We start from the raw sequence: 19,954 nt of genomic DNA, 5'->3' as shown, positions 1-19,954 counted from the left end.
TTTTTTAGATCCTTCTGGTCATTTCCCACATCGTTTGGATAACCGATTCCACAGTATTTTGTAAACCTTGCGATAAAACAACATTTATTTCCAGAGTGAGACTCAAAAGATTCAGATAATGACGACAGTTTCTCCAAAAACATCCCTCCAGGATTACCCATTTTATTTAATATCGTTATTAAGATGTATCCCATCTCTTTTTAAATTAATTACTTATCAACTAACTAGCTAATGTAGATTTGTTTATATATTTTGTTTTTGGAACGGAAACGTAGACATTTTTTTGTACATATTTTAGGCCGTTAGTTTTGTCGTTTGAATTGTTTTACATTTGTCATTTCGGGGCCTTTTATAGCTGACTATCGGTATGGGCTTTGCTCATTGTTGAAGGCCGTACGGTAACCTATAGTTGTTAATTTCTTTGTCATTTGGTCTCTTGTGGAGAGTTGTCTCATTGGCAATCATACCACATCTTCTTTTTTTATATTTGAATTTAGAAATGTTTGACTCTAAAACCAGAACCATATTTCAAAGAAATTAATATGTAAGACTGTTGAAATCGAATTTAATAAAATAGTCCCCAATCTATAGAAATGTTGTCCAGACGAGGTGTAAATATCCAAGTCTGGATATCGAGTTAACATTAACAATGATTAAGGGCAACATCCAGATTCATTTCTCATTTCGTAATTTGGCGTATAAATATTTGCATACGACTAGAGTAATTCGTTTTCCTTACATACATGTATGAATAGTTTTTAATGGTATTACACTAGTCATTTTTTTTTGGGAGGCCTTTATAGCTTGATGTTCGGTATGAGCCAGCGCTCCGTGTTGAAGACCGTATTTTGACCTATAATAGTTTACTTTTACAAATTGTGACTTGGATGGAGAGTTGTCTCATTGACATTCATACCATATCTTCTTATATCTATATATCGAGCCTTTCTCTCTTCTGAAGAATTCACTGATCAGATCGACACGTATATTTATTTGTATTCATGATATGTTATTCAATAGAACTATTTCTTTTCTGATTGAAATTTTTGTATTTGTAGATTTTCTACCATTTATTCGGAGCGTTTGAGACCATGATTTACAGAATTTTAATGATTTATTATTAAACTGATCAGTGCAATTTCTCATCTCACATTCATTGTTTTATTTAAACATTACAAGTATTATCGTTCATATAAATATACAAAGTTGATTTCCGTTGCTTTATGGATTTTATATAATTGATTTCATTTATGTTCAGATTTATGAAAGTCAACAATAAATTATGCCGTTAGTTTTCTCGTTTGAATTGTTTTACATTGTCATTTCGTGACTTTTTATAGCGTACTATACGGTATGGGCTTTGTTCATTGTTGAAGACCGTACGGTAATCTTTAATGGTTAATTTCTGTGTCATTTGGTCTCTTGTAGAGGGTTGTTTCATTGGCAATCATACCACATCTACCTTTTTATAATCATTGTCATTTTGCTTAGTTTTTTTGTTAACTATTCTGACATTGGACTTGAACTTCTTTTAAACTGAGTTCTACTGTGGGTATTGCAGTGTGTTTGTTTCTTCTACATTGGCTAGACGTATAGGAAGAGGGTTGGTATATCACAAATAAAATTGAGAATTGAAATGGGTAATATGCTAAAGAGACAAAAACCCGACCCAAAAGCAGATAACACATGTTAAAACCCGCCGCATTCTTGCGCCTGTTCCAAGTTCGACATAGGGAAAGTGATCCGGCGGCGGCGGCGTTAGCTTACTTCTTAAAAGCTTTATATTTTAGAAGGTGGAAGACCTGGATGCTTCATACTTTGTAAATAGATGCCTCATGTTACGAAGTTTCCGTAAGTCACATGTCTAAGTCCTTGATCTCATTTTCATGGTTTAGTGACAATTTCAAAATGAGAAGATAAATACCTTACAGCTCCATTATCCGTCGATTCAGAAATGTTTAATGTTTTAAAACAATTTTAGCGTCTTTGACCGACTTTATCTTTATATTCGGATACTTGCGGTTATCTTCTCCAAGTTCAACGGGAACATTAGAATAGAACCCAGATGGAACCAAGGCGTTGGGTTGCTATAACCAAACAACCCGGATGTTGAACCAGTTACTATGGTTCGAACCAAAGAACCCGGATAGACCCAAGGTTCAGAACCAAATAAAACAGATGGAACCAAGGTTTAGAACCAGAGAGCCCGGCCGGATAGAACCTAATTTCATTCAGAATTCTCATGACTTTATATTCCTTCAACGTATTTTCCAAATCATTTATTTATTAAAGGGAAACTTCGCAAAAAAATCAAAAATTGATATTATGTCCATTCTGTATAAAAATGCTCAAATTTATAGATATTAAAGTTTTATTCCGCTAAATAAGAGATCACCATCGATTTTAAATTTTGAGTATCAGTTCTCTACTCTCCGCCATCTTGTCACCTTCTCCGATGAAAAATCCCGATATGTCAATAAACCACAAAGGAACAAAACTACAGTAAACGATGTAGTCGTAATTACGTGTCGATATCTTGTCAATCGTACGGTTGTTTTATCTGACTGACTAACTTGATACGGAAAATGGTCTTATATTTTTAAATAACCATTATAGTCTGTTATTTTTAAACTGATAATATTGTAATTAGTTAAAAAGTCAAAGTTCAAATCATAAAATGATAAATAAGTGTTCCGTGGAAATTGTTTTCGAAAATATAATTCGTTCATAATTCTTTCAAGTAATAAACTTTATTTAAATAAATTCGGATCTTCCCTTATCTGATCACCAGCATGGCTAAAGGTATTACTCCCAAAGGTATTGGAAGGGGTGTAAGGTGACACGTCCAGGTATTCAATCGATTTCCTGTCCGGCGGGCTTGCAAGTTCATGCATCGTTTCACTTCTGTAGGTATTGATCAGTGTACACGACCGTTACTTATAACTTTCCATTTTGAACTATCAGGTGCATGTATAATATACATTTTTGTCTTGCGTGTCCGAAAGTGATATAATATACTAGTCATTACTGAACTCATACGCTTGTTTATAAACAACATTTCTGGTGTAAAGAATATTATTTATAAAAAAAAAATAATACAAAAAAAAATAATTGAAGAAATACAAATCTATTTACATATTTTTCCAAGGGTTATTTGGGAAAATGTAATATATACTCGTTGTCAATAGTTTAGGACAGATTGGAACATACCAGAATTATTGATCTAAAAAAATGTGCGCACTTGTCGACGATTCGTGTATACATACGCCTGGTAGAAAGTTACGGAACTATAGTCAGTAGCGCAATTTAAAATATGTATACATGTATACATTGAACATAAGAAAGAAACATACATTTTGTGTAAATTGTGGTAAAAGTTTTGTAAATAAACTAGTCCATGTATGCCAACAGTATGTAATCAACGAATTCGATAGACTATTGTATACCAAAAGAAGAAGAAGAAAAAAAAGAAACAATTTGATTTAAATACACTACCAATAATTTACCCACACTTTTTTGGTACATTTCTACCCTCGTGCATATCAGTACTGTTAGGAAAGACTGAAAACTTAAAAGGGAGAAGGTTTGGATCCATTAAAACGTTTAATCCCGCTGCAAATGTTTGCACCTGTCCTAAGTCAGGAATCTGATGTACAGTAGTTGTCGTTTGTTTATGTAATATATACGTGTTTCTCGTTTCTCGTTTTGTTTATATAGATTAGACCGTTGGTTTTCCCGTTTGAATGGTTTTACACTAGTAATTTTGGGGCCCTTTATAGCTTGTTGTTCGGTGTGAGCTAAGGCTCCGTGTTGAAGGCCGTACTTTAACCTATAATGGTTTACTTTTTAAATTGTTATTTGTATGGAGAGTTGTCTCATTGGCACTCACACCACATCTTCCTATATCTATTATAATGTTATACTTTCAATGAAATCAGTACTGATTTTGTCAGTACTGTTTCTGTACTGATTTTGACAGTACTGTTTTAGTACTGATTTTGACAGTACTGTTTCAGTACTGATTTTGACAGTACTGTTTTAGTACTGATTTTGACAGTACTGTTTCAGTACTGATTTTTTCAGTACTATTTCAGTACTGATTTTGTCAGTACTGTATCAGTACTGATTTTGTCAGTACTATTTCGGTATTGTTATTTTCAGTACTGTTTCAGTAGATTTGGAACTGAAAACTTTTAAACTAGGTAAGTATAGTATGCTATATAATAATTGTGGCATATTTTGTATCTTTTGTAGATATCTCTGATTAAGTATTTATCATTAGAGAAGTTTTTACAATGTGCATCTCAGTACAATTGGTATCCAAATATAGGTTTGATAATTCTGTGACAATATTATTATTATCCTTTTTTAGCTGGTTACGTTTTTCTCTTTGACTATATCATCCTGCTGCGCAGATTTTTTTAGCTACGTGAACATGACCAAGGAAAATGATCAAGCTTACTCTCGTCTATCGAAAAACTATTGAAGCGAAGGAGAAAACAGAAATGAAGCAAGATAAGCAGTTTATCGGATTTTACCCATTAGGAGCACCTGAATTCACTCCCGGTTTTTAATGGAGTTCGTGTTGTTTTTTATGTACTTTTCAAAGTTTTGTTGTAAATGCCCTTTTGTTTTGTGATTCTTTGCTTACTTCTTGATTTTGATTGTGACTGTCTTTCAGTGTTTATAAAAATAATACGCTCTAGGAGCACCTGAATTCACTCCCGGTTTTTAATGGAGTTCGTGTTGTTTTTATATATGTTTTTTCAATGTGTTGTTGTAAATGCCCTTTCGTTTTGTGATTTATATTTGCTTACTTCTTGATTTTGATTGTGACTGTCTTTCAGTGTTTATAAAAATAATACACACTCGACATCAGGGAGATTCACACTGTGGTTCGAGGCTGATATTTTACAGTATCAATGTGTATAATAGCGCATAATTTATATATATATATCAAACAAGATTAGAATCTTCAATACTGTTCATTTTTTGGTATTTTGCTATTGCTTAAAATATGTTGTAATTAATGCAGTCAGATGTTACTATGTTAGGCAATGCATTATAATCAACACAAAACAATGTCTCGATTATCTTATTTTTAATCATAACTGGAATTTCTTTTATTTATCATAACCATTTTTTAATATATAATAAAACATTCAATGTCATACCAACATGTGAAGTTTGTGGCAAAAATCTCTGTCATTTTCATGCCCCTTGGTTATTTTATGACCCTTTAAAGCTCATAAATAAAACAATCAAAGAAACAATTAATTTTGCATGTATCATGTTTCATTGCTCTCCCCCTATGCCATCTTTTCTTTGGAATGCTTTGTTAAATGTCAGTTGCCTGGCTCTTTTCCTCAATTCAGTCCCGGATATGATGTGTCTTTTTACATGTACAGTGGTAATTCAAGAGGACACTTTAGTTCTAATATGAGCTCATTATAAGCATCCACCTTTTATGTTTTGGTACTTGTACGAAACTCAGGATTCAATGGTTCATGATTAAATGTTGGTTTTTTTTTCTTCTGATGAGTGCCATATTGTCTAGATACATCATTTTGTTGATAGGTCTTCAATTTTCACATCGAACATTCCCATGTCTGCTCCTGTCTCCATTGCTGTTAATCATTCTGAGGAAAGAAAATGTAATGAATTTATAAAGGCTACTATAAATTTTCTTATGTTAAAACTTTCCTCATTTCTGTGTTATGTAAAAATAAAAAGAATGCACAATTATGGAAGGGAATGGTCTGACATCAAAATTTACTTATTACTTTATATATTACCAGAAGTCCAGTAATGGACTGGACTTCTGATACTACATGTATATATTATAATCAATCAAAGTTGAAATTTGTTTCTAAATAAAAAAAAAAGGAAATATGATAATTTAATTCATCATCATCAAAGTATTGGTGTTTGCCAGTGGCAAGTATTTCATACACGTGTAGCTTTAACCATCGGTCTATTTATGTGCTCTTTATAATAAGATCCGTGAAACAACGACAAAAGACATTTAAATATATACTAACTACTTTATACAAAAGTACATTAATGTTTAATAGATTGAAGTGGAAATTCAATTTAATTGAAAATTTATCGTACATAGTCATATATGTAGCACCAGAGATGTTATACACACAGTAGCACACAGAAACGTGTCCGATTCCTCCAAAACGCGTCAATGTGACGTCAATGATTTGATAAACATGTCAAATTGCACTGGCGAAACCACTTCTGTGGGAAGCCGGTCGAGCAGTACCCTTATAGACATACATTTTGTAAAAAGACATTTAGGCATCACTGGATAATATTAAGACAATAGAATTTACTTACTATTAAACGATGATTTAAACTTTACAAAACTTATTAAATGCAATGTTAATGTGGTTTTTTCTAAATACGCATGACATATTTGCCACTGGACATTAAGTAATCAATAGTTAACTATGTGTTGTAAACTTAGCCTGCAGTTATGCTTGTTATGAATTACCTATGCTGAACAAACTAATGCTAATACAGTAAACATGGTCAAGCACCGGGAAAAAAATACAATATAAAATGTACATGATGTATTAGTTTTCTAAATTGTGAAGTACCTCTGTCTGAACTTTATTATAATAATAATCATATTGATAAAGAAAATCATAAATTAAAGCGCTTCAAATAAAAATAACTTTTTATTGTGCATTTTTTTTAAAAACCAGACCTATAGTCTGTGCCTGCAAGCAGAAGAAAGCGTGCACAGTGTAGCATACCTTGGACATTTGTCTGTACGGATTACTAAACCTTTCCTCCAGATTTTTTTTTTGGAACCTGCTTCGACTTTTTTTTCTCATCATTTATAATCCAACCGAACAATACGGGCTCAATCGTATCCCACACCATTAATATTGAATTGCGTTTTTACTTTATAGAGTATCATTGGGGGTATATGAGTGTTGAAATATTCTGGCGTTTAGGTGTCAGACCACCAATTAAAAATCCCTATCTGTTCAACCAAATTTTGCAATTTTCACAGCTTTCTAAATATTTTACCTTAAGTTTAACTTCAAGGAAACCAGGCATATCCTGAATTGTACATGTATCACCTTCCTACATGTCAACCAATGTTTAAAGTCTTGTAACAAATTTCTGATTTTGAAAAGACAGGTACTACCAAAATAACTCCCAGTTTTCTGGAAATCTTAAATTAGTGTACTATGTAGCGCATTAATCCTGAATTTTTAATGCAAACTCATAGACAAGTGAATTTTGGCTCAAAATGGTCTAAATATATTTCCCTTTCACCAAAAGTTTCATTTCTGCAAATTTGTTGGTTAGTTTAAGTAAACAATGACATCAAAAGCACTATTTTGTGTCAAAGTAGGACTAATTGGTGGTCTGACACCTTTAATGGTCCGGAATAACACACGGCTGCAAATTGTTTTGAATGATAGAATAATATCTATATTTTAATTTCCGTCGGGTCGTAAAAAGTTTCTATGGTCACATTTTTGTATTTTATCCTTTTAATGGGGGTACCCCTCAATTTACGGTTTTGGGTAGTTACCTTAAAATCCAAAAATATATTTTTTGGTTAAATTTCCCGCTTTTTTCGTAAATATTTTCTATGCACATATTATCAATGATCATCGAAATGATGAAGACATAAATATAATACCATCTCCAAGTAAAACTTTCAAACTTAAAGTTGGCTGTTTTTTATATAGAAATTTAACGCGTTTTTCTTTGAAAACGAGAAAACATATGATTCAAAAACAGTATTTGACATTTGAGAGGACAAAACATATTATTGCGATACTGCATGCAAATTTTGTTGGGCAAATTCCAAACAATTTTGTCAAAAACTCAAAAATAAAAACATAATTTGTAGCTTTTTTAATTACGGAAATTTCCTATCCGTCAATCAGCTCCACCATTTATTTTTTCCTTCACAATCAATTTGATAGTTTTGATGTGATTATGTAGATTTTGTAGGAGAAGTAAATTTATTTTTGAGTGATTTGAATACATATAGTAGTTCTTTCGTTTATTTTCTGTAAATAAGTTATATTTTTGTTAATAAAATTTGACTTTTTTTAAAAGTTAACCAAATCTTTCGGATAAGAGGTTTTTCCGGATAATGACTATAGTTGATTTTGTGTGAAAATACATTGTATGTCAATGTTTAACCTCAGAGCAATTAATATGCATGCAAGTGGTCGGGGGAAAAGTACTATTGAAGTTTCGCAAGGATTTGGTGTATGACAAGGTGATGCTAAAACCAACTTATCTTGATATTCTGCTTTCCTTGGGCGAATCATCAGTGATGTTATGAGACTTGCACCAGAAGGCAAAATGGGTGCGTCTTTAAATTAGATTGATTGATTGATTGTTGGTTGCTTAACGTCCAGTGGCAAATATTTCATGCATCTTCAGGACGGGGGGAACAAGTTAACGATAAAAACAATAGGTATTGTCCTAAAAGAGATCATTCGGGATGATGGTCTGGAAAATTTAGACTGCCATTGGAAAATGATGGTATATTGGATTGGGACAGAATTTTCCATTGCAACAGGCCACCTACGGACCCCTCAAAGAGTTGTTGCAAGGGTTTTTAACGTGCAAAGAACGTGGCACTCCCTTTACACGAGGCATCGGATTTAACGTCCCCATTCTGACTAGACGTGACTGCGAACTTGATACATCCCGCACAGTCAAACGGACGTCCCACTTCGTTTTACTGCCGGTCGGGAGAAGACAAAGTGAGTGAAGTGACCATATTTCGTTTCCCCAGTCACCCTTGGGGAACTTTAAATAAGAAACAACAGAAATCCATATATGTGATCAAACTCTTCAGTTTCTTCCTTGTAGTTTGGATATGAAAACAGGGTTTTTGTGTAAAAGAAAAACCTTAAAAAAAACCCAGAAAACTACACAAAACTGAGTCCTCTAAACGTGTTGACAGTCTTTTAAGTTGTACTTATTAATGTGAGTTATCATTTATCCATGTATAACTAAGTACTTATTGAAGTCAACACCTGTGCAATTAAGTAAAACAGTTAGTGGAAAAATAGAATCTGAACTTGTTGTCAGTTCATTTATAACGATTGTTAGTGATGTGATTTGTTCTTCCATAAGAAAAAGCCTTTCTCATGTAGCACGACCCAATACATATACCGATCACTTTTACCCAAGATTGTCTCTGATGCTTACCAAACTGCCAAACTCCAGAACTAACTAGATATTGTGACACCTTACAATTCAGACACAGTGGGGCAAAGGGATATGTAATATAGAGTTAAGCTCTGAACTCAATATAGGGGATGCCATATCTGCTGCAGGAAAATCAAAGTCTATGTAAAGACTTTCAGAATTACACCAAGGTGTGTCTGAAAATATCAAGTATACATTAAAAGAAGAACAACTGCTTCACCCTGCCACCAGTGCTCTTATAAGCTATGTCCTCGTTTTGGTATTTCTATGGAATGATGCCCGTATAGCTTCTTAATAGATATAGGAAGATATGATATGAGTGCCAATGATACAACACACCATCCAAGTCACAATTTATAAAAGTAAACCATTATAGGTCACGGTCCGGTTTTTCAACACGGACCCTATGCTCAAAAGTTCATTTGTTAGTTAATTGATGAAAAATAACACAAAGGCGCTTCTGAACCGTATATATATTGTCCCTAAAGATAACAAAAATTCGTAAATGTTTGGCTTTTACAAAATCAATCGTTTCTGTAGCAACATTCGCCCAATTACATTTGGGATTGGCAGTGCAGATATATCATGCATATGCATATATGGGAACATGGGTCACGAACATTGATCGAAACTTTGTACTAACATTGCTTTTGTGTTTCCTATGCAAAGGTAAGACTATATCTGACGAGTTTGACAGAATCATGACGGTATTTACGCTCCAGATACCATTTGTACTCAAAAACTGTGTTTGCTTTGAACAAATTCTGTCCTGCGCCGAACTTGTTCTTATAAAAAAAAAAAAGGGAAGTGTCTTGTAATGCGTATACGCGTACTGAATCCGCATATATGATGACTAAGAGATTGATTCATGTCCCTATTTATTGAATACTTGGGCTATTGTGTGTCGCTTTTAAGAGTTATATAAGGATCATGACTGATTTTGAATTACAACATTAGAAAATTGGCATTGCGTTTTTCATCCTTCCTTTAAAAAATTAATGAGTTAAATTTTTTAACCAGGATTATCCCACTACAAAAATGTTCATGCACCAAACTGACTTTGTTTTACACTCAATTTTTTTTTAAACCTCGCATTCGCCTCGGGTGACTATAGTATATTTTGTGTCATAAGTGCTCTGTTTACACTTTGCAAATACACAATATGTATTTATCTATAACTAGATACTAATTTTTACAAAATACACAACCTTTAAGATGCAAAATTAAAAACACTGTTTCAGCGCTTGAATTTTGTTTTATTTGATTCAAAGATAGAAAAAATATTGAAATAATTTGATAAACTGGTGTTTTATAATTTAGAAAATAATTCTGTTATATACTATAGTAAAACAGTGTTTAACACTATACACAATATGAAAATTTATGGATGTGAAAAGGACAAGGCCACTTCTTCTTTTGCTATGTCTTAAATGGAAAAAAATCAGAAGGTTCCAAATCAACGCCATTTTGTAATGGCAGCTCTTCATATAAGTACTAAGTCAAATTTGTCGTTTTAACATCGTTTATAGCATATGCTTAATATGATCGAATTGTTTTTGTAGCATTCTATTGAATAAATATCAGAATATTTCTCCTTTTTGTCCTTGTGGTTGAAAAATAGATAATTTTAGGTCTGATCTTTGACCTCAATTTCACAAAATTGTGACCACTCTGGATTTTTACGACCCTACTTTCCTTTTGTACACGTTTTCCTCTTTCCATCGATATATAATTTAGGTGTGTGTTCTTCCGGACCATTAAAGTTTTAAAAAATGACCTCTGGTTGCAGTACTAATTTTCCTATATCTATTATAGACCATTGGTTTTCAAGTTTGAATGGTTTTACACTAGTCACTTTTGGGGCCCTTTATAGCTTGCTGTTCGGTGAGAGCCCATGCAGGCACGGTGTTGAAGACCGTACTTTGACCTATAATGTTTTACTTCTACAAATTACGACTTATATGAACAGGAGACTTTTCTCATTGGCAGTTATACCACATCTTCTTATATATTAATACAACACTGAACCACCCAACCCATAGTATACGCCCCAATTACTCGTTTGTGAGGGCTGCCTAGAGTCAGAGGTGGATTTAGGGGGGCAAGGGACCCGCCCCCCCCCTTTTGGGGAAAAAATTTGGTTGCTTATATAGGGGAATCATTGAAGCGTGACTGGAGCCGGCCCCCTCTTAGGTCAGTCAGTGGGCCTCCACTTATGTAAATTTCTGGATCCGCCACTGAGAGTGGTTACACCGGGCCAAAATTCATCGGACTGAAACAACATACTGGTTGAGTGCATTTACGTAACAATAACACAATGTAACCGTAGACATAAATATCATTGTTACACTCGTAAGTATTCATGCAGTTCCTTAGTCAACCATAGGCCTGCATTCCGCCGGCGATATAGCCTAAACTTCATTGTAACAATAACTTTTTTTATGACTGTTACATTTCAATGTAACCATAGCCAGTACCAAAATAAAATAGAAAAAATATTTCACAGACATCTTTCTTTACAATATAAAAATAGGAAGACTGTTGGATGATTTTTAACCGGATTTTTGTGACAAAAATGTCGGTTATTGATTTGGGGATGTACGGCGGGCGGGCGGGCGGGCGGGCGGCAATCAAATGTTGTCCGTGCATTAACTCATGAACCGTTCAACCAAAGCTTTTAAAATTTTAATATGTTATTACTGACAACTATTCGAAGGTCAAGTTCAATAATGGCGATTTTGACTTTTACCGTTCAGGAGTTATGGTTCTTGAAAGATTGAAAAATGGAGTTGTCCGTGCATTTACGCATGAACTGTTCTACCAAAGCTTCCCAAATTTTAATATGTTGTTACTTATGAAAGAATGGAGGTCAAGTTCAATAATGACGAATTTGACTTTTACCGTTCAGGAGTTATGGTTCTTGAAAGATTGAAAAATGGAGTTTCCAGTCGTGTCCGTGCATTTATGCATGAACTGTTCTACCAAAGCTTCCGAAATTTTAATATGCTGTTACTGATGACAAAATGGAGGTCAAGTTCAATAATGACGATTTTGACTTTTACCGTTCAGGAGTTATGGTTCTTGAAAGATTGAAAAATGGTGTTTCCCGTCGTGTCCGTGCATTTTCTCATGAACCATTCATCCAAAGCTTTTGAAATTTTAATATGTTGTTACGGATGACAAAATAGAGGTCAAGTTCAATAATGACGATTTTAACTTTTACCGTTCAGGAGTTATGGTTCTTGAAAGATCGTAAAATGGCGTTTCCATTCAGGTTGTTGCATTTACTCATGAACCATTCAATCTAAGCTTTTCAAATTTTAATATGTTGATACTGATGACAAAATGGAGGTCAAATTTGATATTGACGATTTTCACTTTCACCATTCATCAGTAATGGTTCTTGTGATATTGCCAGGACACAAATAAATGTTAATAAATCCGGTTTGCTGTCGTTGTGACAGCCTCTTGTTACCACATCAAATGCCCAATGAGCAAATCCATATATCGCATTGCCCAGATCGCATAGTATGCTAAAAAAATATTTAAAAATACCCGAAGTAACAGAAATGTTGTAAAACCATTTCAAACGAGATCACTTATATATAAAAATATATAACGTGACGGTACCCAAATTGCACCTATTTTGACAGTTTTCTCACCTACGTTTTTTTATGATCAAGAAAAAAATGTCCATACTGTGTTTATTTTGTAGCCCTATCCTTCTTTATTGTATAGGTACACCAATTTTTTTTTTAATCCATATTGAGTCATAAAAAAATTGGTTTGAATCAACCTCCAAACTATCCATGATTCTGTAATGAGGAGTACCCAAATTGCATCCATGCTTAAATTCACATCGTCAAAAGTCTAATAACCGAGCTTTTGTTTAATTTCTTCAAATATTTTGAACAATTGGATATTAGTCCATGCTTACTCTTCATATTTTACAAAATGGATACTTATAATATATTGTATTTGGTAATTTTAAAAAGATGACGTTTTGATGACGTCGCATGGTGACGTTTTCGTACATTTTGCTTTTTCAGTACACAGTCCATATGTTGATGAATACTGTGAACGTTTTGTGTATATCTAAATATGTTTACCTGTGTTGAAAGACGTGCATAGTATCAAATCATAAAATTACAAATTGATAAGTCTCTAGGAAATGTTGTAAGATTTCCGTTGCTATTTTTTCTAAATAGGTGCAATTTGGGTACCCTTACGTTATATATATATATGCAGCAACAACTGAACAACAACAAACACAGCAGTCAATGTGGCGAGATGAAATAATTTTGTAGGCACCTAGGACTTATATATTAAAATGTTTCCCAAATTAAATGAAGCATTGGTATAAAAAAAATCCTGTCAAAATAGGAAACACATTTTTAAAAGGGGGTTCCAAATCTGGAGATAGGGTTTCCAAATAGATTTCCCTTTTCAAATTTATGCATTTATCGTTAAAAAGGGGTCCAACCTTCGGACCCCTCCCCCTTCTTACGCCGAGGGGTGTACCGCACCTCCCTTTATCCAATCATATGTTTTAGAAAGTCAGGCTGATCATTTCTCAAATATCAATTTGACAAATAGTAATACTATAATCTATTTAATAAGGTTTGGTAAAGAAGTAATAATATGTATATCCAAAACAACCCGCGATTTTATACCTATTTTGACATTTACAGAAAGTTCTGTAACCAGAGGCGGATCCACCCATTGTTTTAAAAGATGGTTCCAAACACTCGGGATAAAAGGAAAAAGGGGGTTCCAACTATATGTCCCAACACAGTCGCCTAAAGATTTCATAATTATAGCGAAAAAATGGGGGAAATAAAATATTTTAAGTAGTATTATATAGAATAATGCATTGAACGTCCAAAATAATTTGGTGTTCCAACCCCCGGAACCCCAGGGGTCCGCCACTGTGTAACGCGTATTCTCCTTCTTTAACTAACGTAATATGTTTTGAATTAGCTATGATCAGCTATGCTACACTTTTCTCAGTTTTAAAATATTCAATGTACTACTATACCTTGATCTACCTTCAATCCCATTGTGGTATTCAATCCAGAAGAAGTTTCTAACTGTTGAACTGTTGAAATGTCAGTGCGAGTGCAAAAATAACGTTTGTAAACAATGAATGACGTCATGTGTAAATCCAATCACATAAACGTTTTACAATAGGCAATTGTATGTTCCATATCAGCCGGAACGCAAACATCTGATTTGTCCGTTAAAACCCCGGATATGCGGCAAGAGAATCAAGTGGAGATAATTTAAGGAAAAGCTGTCAACAGATGTCGCTCCGCGATTAAAAGAAAATTGGCCGTGAATGACACATCGAAATATCGCAAATTTCATTTAAAATAAACGGAATTATAGACCGATCTTGAAATTATTTCATCTAAAGTATTAAAGCAAATTAAATTTATAAAAAAAGCGAGATGACATAAGCCATTTAAATAAATTCAAGCGATTCTTTCCATTTTGTGAAACGGACATTTTTTTCACATCGACTGCCCTGGTCAATTTTTCAGCTCAAAACGAATCGTCACACCGCCGGTTTACCTAGTGAAAATAAATATGACTGGTATCTACTGATACATTGAGGCATGGAGAAGAGCTACAGTAGGGTCACATGACGTTACCAGGCGATTCAAAATACTTAAGCGGCCTTTCAGCCCCAAAGAATATTTGTAGGTAGCGGGAAAAAATTTCCTCTCCTTTTTTTGGAAATACGTCCATATTTTGAACCAAATGAAACTTAATACTGGTTAAATCGTAAAGAAATTATGTGATCTTGATATTTTTTCAAATATTTAATCTTTCCAACTATTTTTTACCTATTTTAACCCTTTTTCTGCCCCAATGACGTAGTCTGACATTAGAGGTCACAGTTGAAAAATATTGTTTACAAACAATTACTTCCACGTTTTTATCTGTAAATCGTATTTCTGACTCGTTGAAAACTTTCAATACACTTAGGAATACATTTTAAATTAAATTAATACATATTATACATAATGTAACAGTCTGCATTCATTGACTGCTACTGCAGAATATTTCTGAAATAATTGCCCATCCCCCCTGTCAATTCCTTTTGATTTTACTATAAAGAAAATAACCTACAACAAGAATAAAATTCTAGATAACATATTACAACCTTAGATAAAATCATTAAAATTAAATCTCAATTTATTAGTCCTGCAAGTTGCAGTCATGACCTCTTAATTTTTCAGTCTGATATTACAGCAATGTAGTAGGTCTTTCTTTTCAGATTTATATATATTTATTTTTGTGCACAAGTTATTTCACTGCTAACGGACGTCGTGACAGCAGAACGGTTTTCGCGACTTGTATTCTGACCTGATTTTACCACAAATTTTTGTTTGTTTCTATTTTATTTATTTTCTGGTTGTGTAAAAGGTTTCCTAGGTTAATTTATCTGTTTTGATTTAATAATTTTTATTTTTCTTTTATTAAATATAATTTGTTTATTTTTTATTATAAAGAATATTATTTGTGATCCCTATTTATAAATGTAAAAATGCCACGCAAAAAAAATTGTGATATTGTTCATGAAGGTAGACCGCCTGTACCATGTATTCATTGTGGAGAGCATGAAAGATCAGACAGGTATACCCATCTTATACAGAAAAAAGAAAGTTTTCCTGATTTGTATGCCTTTGTTAAAACAGCATATAAAATTGAAGATGAAGGATGCATTTGCAGGAAATGTGAATTATTATTCAGCAGAAAATGTGACCAAAACATGCATGTAGGTCAAGATATTGAAGATGCAGCTACTCCGGTTAAAAAACAGTATGTTCAACATGAAGGCTCTGCTATTATAAACAAGCACTTGTGCTATCTTGCTAAAGACATCCTGTGCAATAAAGATGAAAAACTAAAGACATCATCTGTCGATATTGGATCTTTCGAAAAATGTTTTCACATAAAATTTGACAAAACATTTATTCAACCAGGAAATGAACAAGTAGCAATTGACCTTTGTCATACTCATTACATGCAATTCAAAAATTTTGCTGCAAGATCGAACTGCTGTATATGTGAAAGAAGCACTACTAAGATGAAAACTGTAAATGTAGAGGACCGACTGGGATTATTACAGTTGTATATAACACAAGAGTTACAGAATGAAACACTTATTTCAGAGGAAAATCATGTGCTCTGTCTTTCATGCTACAAAGCCTTCAATAATTACACAAAGTCTGATGAAATGGAAAAGTCTAGATCTAACACAGATGAGTATTTAACAGACTGCCTTTCTGTTATTGATGTTACTAAGTGTGATGAAATCAACATAGATACATACTGTTACCAAAAAGTCTTGCAAGATGTAATAAGCAGTTTCCGATCATATAAGCCACTATTACTGTACAAACTACATTGTAATTATGTATCAGAGGTAGACAAAGCAATCGATGAGTTCAGACTAGTTGTGAATGAAGATCGTCTTAGAGCAATACAGCATCGTAGAGAATGGCTGTTTACAATGTTGAAATCTAGTCTTGGACCAGCTCTGTGTGTGTATACTCCACCAAAAAAACAACAAGGAAGAATGATTTACAGGCGTGGAACTGGCCTGCTTCAGTGTTTACACTCTTCTATTTCTGACCATAGCAGAGAAATCGATGAGTTTAATGAAAAGATAAGTTCTTTGGAAAATAAATTGAACAGTAACATCACAAACATAGCAGAAAGCTCTTCCTTGAATTCAATGGAATGCCTGGATAAGACTGTCAGACTGATGAAAAACCATGTAAAGCTATATGTTCAAGACTCAATGAAAACACAACTACCAGATATTCATTCCTTTAACTTATATGAAGAAATTAGGAAAGTAAATCCTACATTATGGAACTTCATCTATGTATTAACATCCAACGAGGAGGAAGAGAAAATAAGAAGGAATAATTACTTCTCTCGGAATAGGCATTATATGACCGAGGAAAGACAGCAAAACATTCGGCTTTTCCCTAGACTTTACATTGCCAGTTGCATCTTCCATGCTAGTAGCCCGCAATGCGTTCAGCCGCTTCATTTACTTGCATCTGACATAGCAGACAAGTACAGCAGTTCTTCATCTGATCTTATGACGATTAATTCGAGACTTGGTGCAGGTATATCTAAGGACACATTAAAGAGATTTATTACCAACAGAGTTGTGCAACTAAACAGAGATAATTCCATCAGTTCTGAAAGTTTCGCCTTAGCTTCGTTTGATAACCTGGACAAAAATCAGAGCTACGCATTAGTTGGTTCCGGAAAAGACAAATCAGGTTTTCATGGTACGACTATTCAGGCTGTGATACCTAGGCCAAGCGAAAAGAATGAAAAGTTGAATACTGCATCTGATGATTACATTGAATATATGGACAGTAGTAAACCAGTTGAAATGTCTAGCTGTAGAACCTTGCCATCAGTCATAATTAAATCTTTGACAGAACCAAACAACTTCATCGGTGAACCATCTGAGAGCAAGTCTAATAAATTTCAGGAATTAAAACTGGATGATTTTCATGAAACTGATTTAGAAAAAGAGCACTGGAATACATTTGAAACTAAGTTGATAAGCTATGGATTTATGAAGGATTGTGTACAGGAAAAGCATATTCTCATTCCTGGTCTAAAAACCTACTTATCACATTCACATAAGACGACTGAACCTTCTACATTTCGATCAGTTGCAGTACTGAATGATCCTGCTGATTCCAAAGAGACAGTTGTGAAAACACTCAACATCCTGCATGACAGGTTTCAAATTGGACAACATCTACAGCACTTAGTTGTCGTTGGTGATGGAAAATCATACGATCATCTCATAAAATTGAAAACTGAATATGGCAGCGCATTGGACTGGGTTCTGCCATATCCCGGAGACTGGCATATTCTGAAAAACATTCTCCCAATATTTATCAAGATCTTTTATGATGCAGGAATCAAAGAACTAGCCGGAATTTATCACCATGGTGCTACACTGAAGGTATTAACTGAATGTACAAAGTTTAGTGTCACTCATAGATTCTTGTGTCATGTATGGGAAGCCATGATTAGATGCCAAATAGAAGCTTATAAAAGGCAAGAGGTTGTGACCGATTGGAGACAAGAAGTAGATAGTGTGCTACAAAATGTGTTGAGCTCTTGCGATCATACGCCGGAATATAGTGAAAAGTGTGCAGGAGATGTTCTTGATGTTGAATTATGGAATAGTGTTTTATTACAGAAATCTAACCTTGAAGCCTTGTTAGAAAGTGTGCGCTATAATTTCTCTCAGTGGCGATTTCAAAACTCAGCTGCAAGTGCTACATTCAAGTTCTGGGATACATTTATCCATACTGATTTCATGGCTTATTTAGGATTATATATTGGAATAAGAAGTAGAAACTGGAATTTAAGGAATATTTCCCTTAAAAAACTGGCATGCTTATTTTATGCATTTGACCGACATAACTACCTTCGTATGATCCCATACCATTTAGCAGATCTAAAAACATTTCCACAGTCAGTTCTGGACCATTTGGAGGCAGGTTGTTTTTCCGTTTCTATCACCGGAAATAATTATTACTGTGTTGCTTTGGATGAGGCTCATGAAATGGAAATTAATCTGAAAACCAAGCAGGCAATCAATTCATTTAGCTCAGCTGCCCTTGCTTCATTGACACACTACTTACCATACAGAGCTGAAACATTGCATAACTTCAAAAATCAGTTGTGTATAGAAAAAACTGATTCACAACACAGGGAGACCAACAAGCCATATATTGAAACTGAGGAACTCACCATTAGGCAATATATTAGAGAACTAGCTACTACCTCATTATTTACGGATAATTCAGAGAGCCATCTTGTGCATATTTTCAAAAAAAATGTAGCAACAAAAGACCAGTCTGACAGCATGTTGAATTACAGGCAATATGGAATCACAGACATGCAAAAGTACATCACATGCTTTCTAATTAAAGCGCCGGATTTATCAGCTAAACAGCTTTATGTAAGAAGGAGGATGAATTTAAAAACCTTTGCTCCTCCGAAAGTAAGTATGCATAAACAAAAGAAGGAAATTAAAGACAACCAAACTGTAATATCTTGTCTCCGAAAGAAGATTGCATTCTCAAAGCATACTCAGAAACCTGTTACAGACTTGGATCAGTTTATTTCACTGCCTAGAGCAATATCAGATGCGTCCAGCCTACCAGTGAAGGGAACAAAGTCAAATGCATTGAAAGTGCTGAAATCTACATATAGGGATGCCTTTCTGACTTCACTACCGGTCGTTGAGGATACCATTCAGAGTACTGTTATTCTTGAAGGAATGTTTCTTATCAACACCATTCCGTTATCATCACATAGAACATTCATTGATTATGCAGAATTTCTGTTTACCAGATGGATAGTAAAAACACATATTCAGTTTAAAGCCCAGGAGATACATGTAGTATTCGATCACCCTAATAGAAATGGTGAAAGTCCCAAGGATATTGAAAGATCAAGGCGTACAAAAGAATTCAACCAAGAGAATATTACATACAATACTGTGTCATCAGATTTGCTTCTGCCAAACAACTGGAGAAATTTCCTAAATGTCCGTGACCATAAAAGAAAGTTTGTGAACTACCTCAGTTCTCAGTTAATAAATTTCGCATTACAGAGATTTCAAGACCATGAATGCACTGTCGTAACAGCTGGAGGTTATGAGGATCTGTATGTGGATAAGGCT

The 19,954-nt window shown here is 34.0% G+C and overlaps 1 long non-coding RNA gene across 1 annotated transcript; it reads right to left on the bottom strand.

Moving 5' to 3' along the window:
- Positions 1-5,086: 5,086 nt before the first annotated feature.
- Positions 5,087-14,293, bottom strand: LOC143081896 (uncharacterized). The gene is made up of 2 exons (XR_012980141.1): positions 14,246-14,293; positions 5,087-5,639 (listed from the first exon to the last, which is right to left on the bottom strand). It is a non-coding gene; the product is annotated as an uncharacterized LOC143081896 (long non-coding RNA).
- Between the last annotated feature and the right edge of the window lie 5,661 nt (positions 14,294-19,954).

The sequence above is a fragment of the Mytilus galloprovincialis genome, chromosome 7 (assembly GCF_965363235.1).
Source record: "Mytilus galloprovincialis chromosome 7, xbMytGall1.hap1.1, whole genome shotgun sequence".
Lineage (NCBI taxonomy): Eukaryota > Metazoa > Mollusca > Bivalvia > Mytilida > Mytilidae > Mytilus > Mytilus galloprovincialis.
Note: the sequence above shows the minus strand (reverse complement) of the source record. Positions and strands in the feature narration are given on the sequence as shown.